This window comes from Trichoplusia ni, chromosome 9, assembly GCF_003590095.1.
Source record: "Trichoplusia ni isolate ovarian cell line Hi5 chromosome 9, tn1, whole genome shotgun sequence".
NCBI classification, from domain to species: domain Eukaryota; kingdom Metazoa; phylum Arthropoda; class Insecta; order Lepidoptera; family Noctuidae; genus Trichoplusia; species Trichoplusia ni.
The window spans coordinates 13,458,273-13,474,136 of NC_039486.1; the positions used below are offsets into that span (position 1 = coordinate 13,458,273).

The window sequence follows — 15,864 nt, forward strand, 5'->3', positions numbered from 1 at the left end:
AACAACTTATTCTTATCCCCCCTGTACCAATAGTCCCATTTACCATCATCACCATTCACCACCACCGATTTCTACCTTCTCCGTTTTACCATTTTTCCTATTCTCACTCCTTTTAACTCCCTACCTTTTAATTTCTATATTTTCATCCACTTTCTAACCTTTTGTTCTGAACCCTGAAAAATTATTTTACCTTTACTTTTAAACTTACCTATCAAAACAGAAAAAGCGATAACAGACAAAATTATTTTAACGAGTACCAATACTTTAAACATGTTACTATATTTTCTTTGTTGTCACATCTTTTTAGACATTTTAAAATGATTTAAAATTGCAATACTCAAATCCAACGTGACACAATAATTAAGTTTACTTGTATACGACCTCTGCTTATCCCCTATAACTGCGTGAGTCATGCGCGTGATTCAACGAATATTACGAGCGCCACGCGACGCTCGGTAGCGCAGTGTTTTGCATAAAGAGCGTTATTACATGGATCTAAAGAATTGCTGGAAAGGATAACTCGTTATCACTTGACAACTTGGTAAACGGAGAAAAGTTAGCGACAAAATACCGATTAGGAATCGAAGTGACTAGGACCTGATAGATAAATATAAATCAAGGGAGTTCACGAAAATTAAAAAAAAAACTAAACTTACTTAACTAAATAAACCGAAATTTACTGGAAATCTGAAACCATTGCAATAACAGGATTAAATTATTGTCCAAGTTAAAGAGTCTATTATTTTCTTAACAAATAAAAACTTTCGAACGCATTATTACCATAATAAATTTGATTTAAGAAGCAAGAATTGCCTCAATTGCGTAATAACTTCGTAAGACAAAATTCACTAAACACAACTACGCTCGAAACCACTTCTAGACCGCCACCCATCCTTGTCCAGCACGCTTGCCGCCTGACTCACGCGCAGCGCACCGCGCGCCGCCTTCGCACGTGACCTGCGCTTGCGCACCTCGCCAATAACAACAGGTGCCACTGTATGACAAAATACAACATTGACATGTGTACTAGAACCTAAGTGGTCAGCGTGCAAGAGAAATTATTTATAAAAATACTTTCTAAAACTAGTAACATATGATGGAAGTTAAAGTATTCTCTTTTTCTGATGGGGTTAACAAGTTTATGACTTCTAATCAACGTATAAGATATTGCGGGACTATTATAGACAAAAAAACCTGGTTATGCGTTCGCTGGAGCTCTGAAAGGTTTGCTCGTGGTCTGTGCAAATCTAAACAAAAGTAGGTTTTACGTTCCACTGTATGTGCAGCTCGTGGCTAAGCTATAACCGCATAAGTGAAACGATCACAGGTTAAGCTACGCTTGACGCGGTTGGTCCGTAGATGGGTGACCATCTTTGTCATAACGAGTTTCTCCGTGTTTCGGAAGGCACGTTAAATTGTGGGTCCCGGCTGTTATTCCTACATCTTTGACAGTCGTTACAGGTAGTCAGAAGCTTGAAAAGTCTGACAGCCAGTCTAACCAAGGGGTGTCGTGTTGCCCAGGTAACTGGGTTGAGGAGGACAGATAGGCAGTCGCTCCTTGTAACACTGGTACTCAGCTGAAACTGGTTGGACTGGTAGCCGACCTCAACATAGTTGGGAAAAGGCTAGGCCGATGATGTATGTGCAGAATAGGGTTGATTATTTGAAAAATCCCGTCAAAATGGTACTGTCAGTTTAACCGGCGATGGCAAATGGACTGACACTGTCACGTCTAATGTGACTGGCACAGTATTGAAAAGATGTCTCTGGATGTTTCGTATCTTCTTAAGTAAATTAAGTCTGTAGGACAATCAGACGCTTAAATCTAAAACCGTATGATAATGATCGTTATAAAAACGAAACTTTTAAACTTAAATAATTCTTCATGCACGGTTTAGAAAAAGTCTTCATTTATCGACAGGGTTTTCTTGATATGGTGAAGTATGTGAGATTAGTAAAATAAAAAAAATGTTTGAACAAAAACGGTTTGCTTACAATGAAGGACATGTTGTCGTCTATATTAGGTGCTGTTTGATAAAACAAGGAAAATTAATATTTTGCGTCACTATGGGGCTTTAAACGTATGGGAACATGACGTATTGCAGTGTGTAGGTACTACATATGACGTCTTATAAATTGATAGTAATTTGTAATTGAAGTCAGTACTTGTACCTCTATGCTTTAGAAAAAAATGCTTTTTTGCTTTTTCTGGCTTATTTGTACGGATTGTTGATTCGTTTGGTGGTTGATCGTTTTTTAAAGAGCGTTTTTATATAAGTATACTTAAAAAAGCCTCTGTAAATAAACACAGCGACATAGTAACAGTTTCAAAAAGAAAAAGTTAAGCGAATAACAAGGCTATTCACTACGAAACGATTTCATTCACAAATCATTCATTCATTAAAAAGAGCTCGTTAATTTCCATATCGATAAAATTGGAATGTTTCATTCGTTACACAATTAAGATAACTTCATAAAAATATACCCAAATGATAACGCTGAGGAATCGCTTAAAAGTTTTTTCTGCCTAGTACCCGAGTGGTTGAGGTTACTACTGAGCGCGACATGTAGTGGGTTCGATCTCCGAGGATAAACATTTGTTTGATCCATGAAGGCCTGTCTTAAGTCTGGGTGACTTTGTGCGTGTGCCTTGAATTTTTGTGAAATTTCTTTAAGCGAGAGTCGTTTTTTTTCTTATTGTAATTTTGAAACTGTTTACAAATGGTTATATAAATAGGAAAACAGGTAAACCCTAAAGTATAAGTTTCCTTAAAAGCCTACCTATGTAATTAGAATTGGAAAACCATAACCTTATTATTTTCCCCTTTTGTTCTTGTTGTGGCTGTGGCTTGGACAGCAGAAAAAAGCCACAATAATATAGACTATTATAAAGAACAGTAATATTCCAAACATTTGCATGATCATTCTTCAATAATAGGCAGGTTCCATGGCAGGAGAAATTTTAACAGTCAATTAAAAGTATTTACAACGTGCACTTTTAATGATATTTCTACAGAAAGACCTGTCCGATATTAACAATTCGTATTTATTTTTATTTTCACTTCGATGTTTTTGTGATAGCGTCAAGTTTAAGCAACGTTTAATCTGGTCTTAAATTTGATGGGTGACCAAAGTTTTTTTTTCACAAATTCAGAGAGGACCTGCATTTTTCAGTTTACTATATTGCTTTCCTAGATCATTTTTTTATTACCAAGTTGTCGTATAAAACGAAGTTTTGCAAAAATACGTTTCATACAGCAGAAAATGTTTATGAAACAGAAAATAACAACAATAATAATAATGTTTTTCTAAATAATAACAGTCGCGTGTTGCGCGTGCGCAAGGTCTTCAGTGACGTCACAACATGGCGCTTATCACGTTTGACAACCGCGACTCTTAGTTGTAACATTAAAAGATTGAAGAGGTAATTCATAAAATGTTTCATAAGGGCGAGAAATTCCAAATTGAATATTTACAGAAGGAAAATTAAGTTTGCGTCATTTGAAATAGTTTGATGTATTTTTACGTTTTATCCTCGTTTTTTTGGATAGTAAATATTTTTCCCTTCAAATAAATAATTGTGTGTAGTTTAACTAAATGTTTATTCTATGCGGGCATTGAACCCGCAGCCGCGTAGCTTTCATTTGGTGTGGTAGCCTATAATTTTACCTCCGACAGAATCGAATTTCTAAGCAAGCTTATGCCAGCAAGTTAGGCTTATGTGCATCGATGAGCTCATGAATCTAAACTATTTTTGAGGATACCTCACGATCAAACACCCCAAAGCCTTGAGAGCGACAAAAAAGATAGGCAAACCCTTCATCATCGGCTTAGCCTTTTCCCAACTATGATGGGGTCGGCTACCAGTCTAACCGGTTCCAGTTAAGTACCAGTGTTTTACAAGGAGCGACTGCCTATCTGACCTCCTCAACCCAGTTACCTGGGAAACACGATACTCCTTGGTTAGACTGGTTGTTAGACTTTTCAAGCTTCTGACTACCGTGTAACGCCTGTCAAAGATGTAGGAACAACAGCCGGGACCCACAATTTAACGTGCCTTCCCAAACGGAGGACTCGTTATGACAAAGATGGTCATCCATCTACGGACCAACCGCGTCAAGCATAGCTTAACCTGTGATCGATTAACTTATGCGGTTATAGCTTAGCCAATCAAAATAAAAAACAAACACTTTTGGAAGTAAGCGTGCCGTACCAATCTGCAATCTGCAGTAGTCAGTTATAAGACTAAACCTTAAGACTGTCTAAACAACAACATGAATATTCTGCAAATCTTTTAAAGTATTCGGAATATTCCCTCGCTTTATGCGCTATTCGAGTAGACCATTCATGCCATTGAATTTGAGCAAGGTAAAGGTTGAATCACAATAACCTTTGTGTCAGTATATCGAATTGTAAATAGCGATTATGTATTAACTGGTCCTATTCATATACAATGAGTTTTGTTAGAATTGTAACTAAAAATAACAGACCGATGAAAAAATAGTTTGTTCTTTATGGATAATAATATGGCTGGCAGGAGCTGGATGCGAGCAGATAAATAAATAATAATAAATGCGGACAACATCACATAAATTCTTCAAGTAAGTTGCTAAAGCATTTGTGTTATGGAATTCAGATACAACGAAGGCACCATAAACACCCAACCCGAGACACTGTAGAAATGTGAATTTTTACACTGAAACGATCGGGGATCGAACCCGGGACCTCAGAGCTAGGGACACCTTGAAACCGGTGAGTACGCCACTCGACCACGAAGGTCGTCAAATGATATCTCGATGACTCGATGGCGTGTAATTGGGGAGACCTATGTCCAGCAGTGGACGAATATGGCCTGATGATGATGAAGCGACAGATAGTGTCATCTCTCCTCAACACGTGCAATAATATTACTTCACAACGTGACGGTACCCCTGGTCTTGTAAAAAGTCACATTCATCCAAGCGCCAACACTGACGAATCACCCAAATCTGACACGTCGAAAAGAAATATCAATGACTAGCTGTTGCCCGCGACTTCGTCCGCGTGGTTAGAAGATATAAGTTAGGAATTTATGGAGGGAAGCCCCCGAAGAGGAGTAATTTTCCCTGTTTCTTCCACATTTTCCATTGTATCTTCGCTCTTATTTGTCGCAGGGTGATGGTATATAGCCTAAAACCTTCTTCGATGAATGGTCTATTCAACACAAAAAGATTTCAATTTGAACCAGTAGTTCAAACAAACTCTTCAGCTTTATATATTAGTATAGATTTAGGTTTCCCATTTCATCTAATTGGAAGTAAGGTTAAAGTATCATGTGTTTTAATCATAACTATAGCATACAAGTAGAGAATGTAGAAGTCTTTAATTATTGTACTAACACGGAAACGTTACGTCACACCTCCGTTACTCATGGTAATAATTGAGATAGTTTCACACAGGAATTGACTTGAGTTAGCAGTGAATCATAAGATGTCAGGTGTCAAGCGCCAGGTCTATAACAAAGGTATGTTGGAGTAAATTATAATTATTAATTAAACTAATCTGTAGAAATACGCGTTGCTTAAAATGGACATTTTCCATGTTTATATACACTCACTTTCTTGTTTGTTTTTTGTCGTTCCGGTTTAGTTAAATTTTGAGGCACTTCCCTAGCTAGCACGCTGCAATTTTCAGGATAGCTTCAAACCCGATAAAAATGCATTTACAACTACAAAAATGGCTGGACCGATTTTGACAAAAAATCAATGGAGCGTCTAAAAACGTGGGTATTTTGATTATTTCAAACTATTATTTTAAATTCTCAAAAATACTTTAAAATTAGTAAGGCGATTGCAATTACGACTACATTACAAGCTGCAAATATTCGCGATAGTAAAGAGGAAGTTAATTTACATTTCCTATACTTGATTAATATTGAATTTTCCGTTTACTGCTTATTACAACAAAGCGTAAGCAGTGTCGGATTTAGCAGGTGTGTATTTCTTTGTCAAATTTAATAGCGGCCACGACTTCCTTAATATTACGTATGGTAAAAATAGAATTGGACAGAAAACACGTAACTGACACCCTGCAAGAAAACATGTGTTTTTTCTTGGAAAATCGTTTTGAGGGTTTCATAAACATTCAAATAACATAAAAAATAAATTTTAGATTTTAGAAACCCGACGTTTCGAAACCTTTGCAGGTATCATGGTCACAGGCAGACTGAGATGGCGTTCGTTTTGACTTCAATATCTAACATTCGCGTAAACCTAAGAAACCACTATAAAAATTCAAATATATTTGTCCACTAGCTGTTGCCTGCGGCTCTGTCCTCGTGGATTTCAGTTTACAGGGCGCGACATCAAAATATAAAAAAAAAGATGCAAATGTATTGTTATTAAAAAAAAAACAATACCGTCAGTCCATTCCTAAAAAGAGGTGTCACATAAGCTTTAACCCACATTATCCCCCTTACGTCCCTTTTTCCAGTTAAAAAGTAGCCAATATCCATTTTCAGGCTCTCGACTATATGTGTAGCTGATTTCATTTCAAACGGTTCAGTACTTTTGGCGTGATAGACAGATAGAGATACTTTCGAAGTTATAATATTAGTGTGGATTTTAAGCCTTATAAGAATATTTGTCGCCAGTGGATCAAACCCGCTAATGATCGCTCAGTAACGGTTAATTGGCATGACGACCATTGGGGTAAAAAAATATTTTCCCTATAAACATGTATTTTCCTATTAGGTTGACAAAATGAGTCTGCTCCCGTTATAATTGTTTTAAAACTATTGTTGTTAAAACAATTGTATTTTATGATATGGCGGGTTTTGTTTACAATATAGTATAATTTTCATGTGACGTTGAAGTTTTATTTTTATTTGTATTTGTTGTTTGTTTATAACGTCGAGTACTTTTTTTGGACATGACAATACTTCCTTTACAGGGCATTTTTTTGCATCATTTGTTTCATTGTTATCAAACTACGGGTCAGTTATTTCAGATTTCAATATTTGCAATCTCCTCCTTCCACTTTGGTTTGAGCGGGACTATAACCCTCCCATGTTCCTTCCTATGCCCTTCGTGTAGCGGGGCCACGGTATTCCTTTCGGACAATCCCACTGCCCCGACAGGCATCAGCCTTGTCTTCACAAAATGAAAAGTTTTTAGTTCCACTAGGCCGTTTTTTAGGCACTTGTAAACGTTACTGTACTGACTCTAGTTGCACAGTTCCAAAGTGTCTTATGGAGAAGAACCGGCAAGGAACTCCATAAATTACTCTTTTAAAGCAGAGATTGGTACAAATCCATACACATACAGCAAGACCAAGTCATATCGTGTTATTTACCTTATTTTTATAACAAAGATGGCGCCCAATGGCACGATGAAGGCGTGGTCTTTATGAATGAACGAGGAAGAATCCTCGATACATTAAATGTCACAGCATGAGTCAACCAGGAAAACCATTAGCGGTGCGCCGGCGCAGTGAGTAAGATGTAGTACTTGCGGGATTACTATGTTAGTATACAGGGACAAAGGAAAATGTATGAATGAATGTCGACTTGTTTGTTGGCATTTTGCTCTGTATTTAGTACTTGCTGGCTGGTGATAAATTCAGAAGGAGTGGTATTCAAACCTCACTATCTTGGGTAAAGGATGAGGAAGGACAGGGAAAAGGCTTCTGTAATAAGTAAAGTAGCCTTTTTTGCAGTGAAACGCATAATCAAACGTAACTTAATACTGGAGTCACCAGCACTGTAGTTTATAAAAATTAGATCGTTATCGTCTATCCAAAATTTTAATATTTAGTTTGCAAACCCAGACGTTTTTGTCAAAAATACATTTTACCTCAAAATCCACGATCTCCAACACAAAACAAAGTCCACACAATCACCATGGCTTCCATAGGAAGGTCACAACACACAGATTACTGCCCACCATAGATCATGGCGCGGTCTGATTGTCGCCGCATAATGTTTACTTAATTATGGTTAATTGGAGCCGCGACCCCTAGTGACGGAGTGTGCAACGAGATATATAGAAATACTGTATTGGAAAGTGTTTAAATATTATAGCAAAAATGTTAATGGTTTTGGACTTTAATATTGGTTTGTCGAAATATACCACTGGACCTGTTCTTTAAAGTTCAAAATTCTACTAATATTATAAACGCGAAAGTTTGTGAGTATGGAATGGATCTTTGTGGCTCTTTCACGCAAAACCACTGAACGGATTTTGACAAAATTTGGTACACAGTTCGAACACACACACCTTTATTAAAACGTGTCATTGTTCTAGTGGGTTTCTTTTAAAATTGAAGCAAGCGGAGCCGATTTCAACAGCTAGTACTAACATATTATAATCAGTTTTGACGGGTGACATGACCTTCCACAGGTGCTTAAAATTTTCGCATCTTGATCCGACTCGTTAAGCTTTTTAATCACGTTACTACTAGTGCTGTTAAAGTTGTAAAAGTAGTAATGGTAAAAACATACAAACGACCTTGTATATTAAATAATACAGTTTTGTATTCGGATATCGGATCACTATGTTCCGACAAAAAAGCCTCGAAAATCGCTCTCCAATTTAAACTAAATACGCTGAACTATTTTCATTTTAAAGCTCCGGATCTAACTGGATCAATCCAGTTATTATTCATTCACGCTTTCCCAAAATGCGTGTCCCATCACTAGGACACAAATCATCGTAAATCCCGCGATTAAAGGGTGGATACAGCGCACTGACCCCCGTACCCCGCACATACCCCTCTCTCCTCTTACCCCCGCTATTCTCTGTTACCCCTTTATGGGGTATCGTGTTAATTTTGGGGACTAAAGTATTAAAGTCCGTTTCAATTTGAAATATGTTTAGTTTTTGTTTTGTTTCAAAGGGGAAATGTTTTATGTATGTAATTGTGTAGGGGTCTTTTTTACGTAATCAAGTGAAAAAGGTATTTTTTAGAAACACTTTTGTGTAATTCAGTGCATGTATTGGGTGAATTTCCCGGACCCAAAAATTGCGTGGCATCGATGAAATCGGTACTAAAAAGCATTGTTATAATGTTCTAACATTTTTTTTTAGGTAGATGACATAAAAATCTATCTGTAGCACTAAATATTTTATTAATATAATTAATAGGTTTTCCAAAAAAAAAAGTTAAACCACATAATCTTTCATCGCCGTGTTTGTCCACGACTCACCTTGATGTATTAAAGTCATCATTGATCAAAAATGTATCGTTATTTATATTAAAACTTAGTTTCATTTGGTTCGTGAATAGTTAGAGTATTGACTCGGAATACATTTATTCAAATATTTACACAATACAACGTATGGTTAATAAAAAACCATTTGTCCCAGAACTACCTTTCATCGCCATGTCCTAAACATATTTGAGAATATTGCATATTCTAACGTTTTGCGTCGCTCCCGTTTTGCGTTAAACGTTGCATATAAGTAACGTCGAAAGGCTAGACAAGGAACGACGTGTGTACGTGCCTGCGTTTTCGAGCTATAATTAAAAGTATTCAATTTTTTTGGTACTGGACATTTTTTCTTTCATCGCCGTGGATAGGTCTAACTTCTATTTCAATAAGTTTTTAATCTCGATTGAGCATTCAATACAATGCCATTTATATTTAGCTTATTTGTAAAGTGTTCATTACTGTGAATTATTACCAGTTTTTTAGTAAATTGAATTATACCCCTTGATTTTCATCGCCGTGCTCTCATTTCCGTGGTTTCCGTGGACAAAATTTGCTATGGCAATGAAAAAAAATACACGGGAATGAAAAAAATATCATCGCCGTGCCTTGTAAAACAGTTTCCTTTCATTGCCGTGGCCACGTGTTTCATTTCCGTGACTTATGTTTGTTTCGCCACTAGACAGGAATGTATCTATTTATAGTTATATTATAAAAATAATATCATGTGTGACTGGATTTTTACACATTATATTCTATTATTATTGCGTATAAATTAATAGTATTTATTTTTGTTTCAATGATTAACTTTATCATTTAAATATTCTTGTACACTATAATAACATTTCATTGCCATGGACGCCTGTTTCATTGCCGTGCATGCATGTTTCATCGCCGTGGCACGGAATTTTCAATCTTGTATATCTCGTTAGTTTTTTAAGCTATCTGCTAGATATTAAGCAAAACTGCATATCTGATCGAAAACTTGAGAAAACACTATTTTTTATTGTTCTAAAGTTGAAGAATAAAAAATCCACGGAAATGAAGATTTTTTTGGACCTGTTGAAATTCACCCTATTACAAACACGATTAACATGTCAATGCATTGCCTCACGAACAAATTTAAAATTTTTACTTGAAATCAGTTTAAATTTAGAAAAAATCCATATAAGAAAATTCGCTTAAGCTGCCATAAATATAAAAGTAAAAAGATTAATTGTGATAAATCATCTGAAACTCAACTTCTCACGAAAAAAAAAACCTTTTAAATTAAACTTAATTATACCGGAATTATAAAGAGTCCCGCTATAATCCCGGTATCTGACAACACTAGGCTCTAGCTTACGAGTAAGCCGTCCACGAGTTAATTGAGCCAGCTTTAATAAACTCCTTAAGGGATGAAAGAATTGTTCAAATATTTTTGTTAGGGTAACACTGACTCAAGAAAAAAGTTTATTTGTGATTTTAAATAAAGAATACGACTTTTTTTTAAGAAGGAAGAGTTGTTTTCGCTTTGGATTTGGGTTGTGACTTTGTGTAAGCATTACTAGTGATGTGAATAATTGATACTTCGATTAATTAATTGAATACATATGTGTTTTTTATTTACAACCACGATTGCCTCAATAAAATAATATAATAGTAACTAGAAAATAACTACATAATTTACAAACGTACCCAAATAACATTGATACCAACAATTTCACCTATTCGTAGAATTTTATCGGAAATGAAATACGCAAACAACATGCAATACGAAACTGACCTGAACCGATTGAAATAACGATTGATTTTATATAATAAAAATTTTACACTTACCTATATATTCAGAAATCATAACAGACTGTAAATGTGATGGCACATACTAGCTCACTGCGGGTTATTGCAGATCCAATTGCAGCTAAGTACCAGTGTTTTACAAGGAGCGAGTGCCTATCTGACTTCCTTGAAACCCAGTTTCCTGGGCGATACGATACCCCTTGGTTAACCTGGTTGTCCGACTTTCTACGACCTGGACCCACAACGAAACGCAGAGAAACTTGTTATGACAAAGATGGTCACCCACCCTCGAATCGACCGTATTCGGTGTAGGTTAACGTGTGATCGATCAACCTGTACAGTTACAGTTTAGCCGAGTTGCTTATGATTGTTTTATTTGTCACCGATGAATGTCACATTTGCCTCCATTTGGTTCAAACCTGCAACCTGTGCATAAAAGCCCACCGAGCGCGACGTGTCGCGGGTTGGATCCTAGCATAGGGCAAGCAGTTGTGTGGTCCACGATAGCTTGTCCTGAGTCTAGGTGTCTTTGTGACTTGAAAGTTTGTGAAAACCCCCCGCGACGCAAGGATTAAATTCCCTAATGCGGGACCAGTAATATTATTTATTTTAATAAATACATTATCGCAATCAAAAACCGCATACGCACTGGACGGCGGGTGTGTCGGCTTTGCCTCATTAACAACACGGCTCTGTCCGGCTGCGGCACGGCTGCGGTTTGTTTACGGCGCGGATACAATACTTTACGATACGATTCACTTGTATATTATGCCACATTATATTTGAACATTAAAAAAACCTACATAACAGGTACAAAAGAAGTATTATCTAATGGAAAGCAAGTTGTCAGTCCAATCTCTTTAAAAACAGTGGCCAGGTAAATCTTACGAAAATCGGTCAAGCAGTTTCAAAGATTAGGCAAAAAAACAAGTAGCTAGAAACAGGTTTTTGAATAATATGAGCTTAATCAAAATGTTTCGTATTGATTTGTCATTTTGAGATTTGGTACATACAAACGGACACAAAAATTTTGTTTTACCTATTCAGAAATACCTCTAAGACAGTTATAGAACAACCTCCTTTTCCGAAGTCGGTCTTACGCAACTTTTACCGACAAATCTTGAGTCATACAAAACGCCTTAAAGTTATTTATTATAGAGTTACACGAAATCGTACGAAAAAGGCAATGCTGCTACTAAAATATAGATTCTCGTTCTCATTAAATAAATTACTCATGAGCCCAGAAACAATGAAAATTGTTCAAGCAATTTGATAACACTTGAATTTGAACCTTATGGCTGTTACGTTAAGTTTGCTTTTGCATCGAAATATTTGGGCGTGAGTCGTAGTCTTTTGTTTTGCAATTTAATTTGAAACTTATGCTAAAGTGTATAAGATTGGAATTGCGTTGAATTTGTTTGGTAATTTATGGTTCTAAAATCTTGTTTTGCATTTAAATTTGGATTTTATGTCTACGGGGAAATGGTTGGTTTTGCTATGAAGGTGTTAAGGTAACGTTAAAGGGACTTTTGTGGTTTAAGTCGATATAAATGTGATTTGGCCTATTTAATGTGTTTAGTAATTTGTGTTTATTGTTAAACAATCATTAAGCAAATTTATTATGTGTTAGTAGTTACACTTTGCCAAATAAACTCATTTTAACTTAAAATTAATCATGTAACGGGTTCAATCCTCGCGCAGAATAAGTGTTAGTGTGATCCACGCTTGTTCCAAGTCTCGAACAAAAGACGAAATGTTCTTGAATACAAGCACTCATTTCATTTTTGATGATTTCCTATTTTTTAGGAACACTAAGCAACAAAATGTTATTTTACTTAGCGACCATACAAATACTCTTTGATAAAAAAGTCACATGACACTACTTAAAAAACCAATTATGTGTAAACTATGTCTAATTGAACTACCTAAATATTTTAATGTGGAAACATAAACACTTTAACACTCAATTCTTATCGGCAAGTGAAACCGCGTGCTAAACCTAGTCAGATATAAAAATAGAGTTGTTCCAGTTATCATTTATTTTTATAGTAATGTCGGAAGCGCCGTGTTGGCCTGTGACCCGCGGAATAAGATAAATTGACGGCTTTATTGTTGCATCCTCCCACTGTAAGAAGAATTAAAGGTCTTATAAGATATTGCTATGGAGACAATAGAATTAGAAATGAAGAGTAAAAAGATATTAAGCATAATAATAACAATATAATAGCATCTCATATACGTCCCACTGTTCGGTACATACTTCTTTCCGCATAGGAAAGGTTTGATCGTTGATCACCCCGCTAGCTCACTGCACTTTGGCGATTTCAGATTCCAATATTTTAAAACCAGATTACGATTAATCAAGGCAGTAGAATAATTACGAAATAACATAAGATTTTGATAAAGTCACATTCGTACTTTGCCTGCGTTGGGATTGAAGCTGCACCTCCGTCACCCCAATCCGTGTACCGCAAGGCCACCACATAAGTACAGGATAGATGACAAAGATATATAATACATGTACCAAAATGGATTAAAGATCGATTGCAAAATCAATGCATTTTCTACGTCTACAAGTAAAGAATATATTATGTATTTCAGAAGCTCGCTCCTAACAAATAAAATATATAATGGATTCTAACAATTGCAATATAATATACCATAAACTGCACCTCTTCTATTCCTATTTTTATTTATGGCCGATACAACATCAAAAATATGAACCAAAGTTAAAATAACACAAACAAAAAAAAAAACACATCCACGCTTCGTAACTCTCAACCAACAGTTCTAATGATTACAGTATCGGTGTCATTCAGGAAGAGATCCCAAGGTCATATTGATGTTGCTAACTGCCCACAATTACAGTTACACATTAACGGTTAATTGTTAACTGGCGAGCGTTTCTGTTGAAATTGGACGGGTTTATTGAAAGCGATGGACGGACGGAACAGAATCAAATCGCTCTGTTTTTTTTATTGGTGCGTTTAATTGATGTTTTGGTCAGCTTGTTTACGTTTTTTTTGGTTGGGAAAATCATCAAATGATTTGTCCCGCTTTGGGTAAAAGGGAGTGTTAGATTATTACTGGCTAAAACCCACCCATATTCCTTTCTTGATTCTTTGTGTACCAGGGCCGCGGTATTCCTTTCGGACAATCCCTCTGCTCCGGCATCCGGCATCTGCGAAAATGGGATTCACAGAGCTTGCTGATAAAATAGAAGAAAGATAAGGTCTATTGGATATTTTTAATCATTACCATCATCATCATCGTTTTGAAGAAACAGGTAACCAGAAAATACAAAAAGAAAGCGTGGTGTTTTGGAGTTTTTTGCCTCATTTATTTTCCCGCAGCAAGAGAGAAGGGTGGACGAATATCGGTGCTAAACATTGTATTTTGATATTCAATACTTAGTAGCTTACTATGTATAAATGATTTATACGTAAATCTTCAAAGCGCTATAATATGTTTTGTCATGGAAAATCGTAGAAATACGAGCATCATATTATAATTGTCATGTTGACTTGTCCATATAGTAATGTATCAAGAAACAATAATAATAACAACAAAATTATTATACTAAAACACCAATTAAATAATTATCAAACTTCCTGAAACATTGTAACTGCCAAGTAGCTTAATAACATGACTTTATAACTACATACTGCGAAGTTTTGAAATACTCGAATAAGCAAACGATTGGCTTTGAAATATTCCACCGGTACTAATTAATGTAGCAAATGAATCACTGTGATAACAGCTAAATCATTGGCTTTGGTACATGAGCACTTGTAATATAACAATTGAAAGGAAAACATTGTTAAGAAAACCGCAAATGTAAATCCTACAGACCTTTACTACAGTTGTTATTGTATTCTACTATGTATATTGTAAACTAGCTTTTCGCCCGCGGCTTCGCCCGCGTCGAAGTAGGTTATATAGCGTTTCCAAGAGAACTCTTCAAAAATCCGGGATAAAAACTATCCTATGTTCTTTCTCAAGGTCAACTCTATCTCTGTACCAAATTTCATTTAAATCAGTTTAGTCGTGAAAGCGTAACAGACAGACAGAGTTACTTTCGCATTTATAAATTAGTAGGGAAGTAGTGATGAAAAGAGAGCTTTGTTGCGGTCTTTCTCTTCTCGCAGCAAAAGCACTAGGAAAAATGAAAAGAGACAGAAAAAGTGCCAAGTACTTAACAAAATAATTTTGAATAAATGAGTTAACTGTTTTTTTGTTGGTAGTTAACTTTTAAACCCGAACAAATGTAGTCAATAATTGAAGTGTTCTATGTCATTAACCTCTCTTATCTGCTAGCTGTTATCAAAGTCAAGGTCATTTTATCTAGTTATAGATAATGTCGTAGAACAGTGCAACGTTTCATAACTATCTCTGACAGTATAGACCGAAACAACTTTCTTAAAGAAATCAGTGTTCGAAGCAAAAACCATCCACTATAGCCGCAGCGCTATTTCAACAATCGTTTGTGTTTTTCGTAAAAAATAATTGTCGTTAGTATCATGTATATCGGTCAAATGTATAGAAATTACATTTGGTTTCGATAATCTCCATCCCTTCAAGTTTTTCGTTAACTTTAATGATTGTAGGTAGCCAGTATACTATTGTAGTCTCTGATTGTAGGAATACTTTCCGGCAAAAAGATCTGGGGCTTCTATACACAATTGACATCAGCTGATCAATATTTGTATGACTCTATACTTGGAGTGACTTGTACGTAAACTGCCAAGGAGTTGTTAAAATATAAACTACCTAGAAAATATTACGCAAACCTGGATTATTCCAAGACATTAGCTAAACCACCAAACCGATTGAATAATCCAAATACAAATTAAATTATTTAACTCATGACTCAACCATTAGTAACGAAATTAGGATTA

The 15,864-nt window shown here is 35.8% G+C and overlaps 1 protein-coding gene across 1 annotated transcript in view; it reads left to right on the plus strand.

Annotated features, from left to right (window-relative positions):
* Positions 1-15,864, plus strand: part of LOC113497287 (kinesin-like protein CG14535) — a 564,341-nt gene that overhangs the window by 249,771 nt on the left and 298,706 nt on the right. The gene's annotated exons all lie outside the window — the stretch shown is intronic.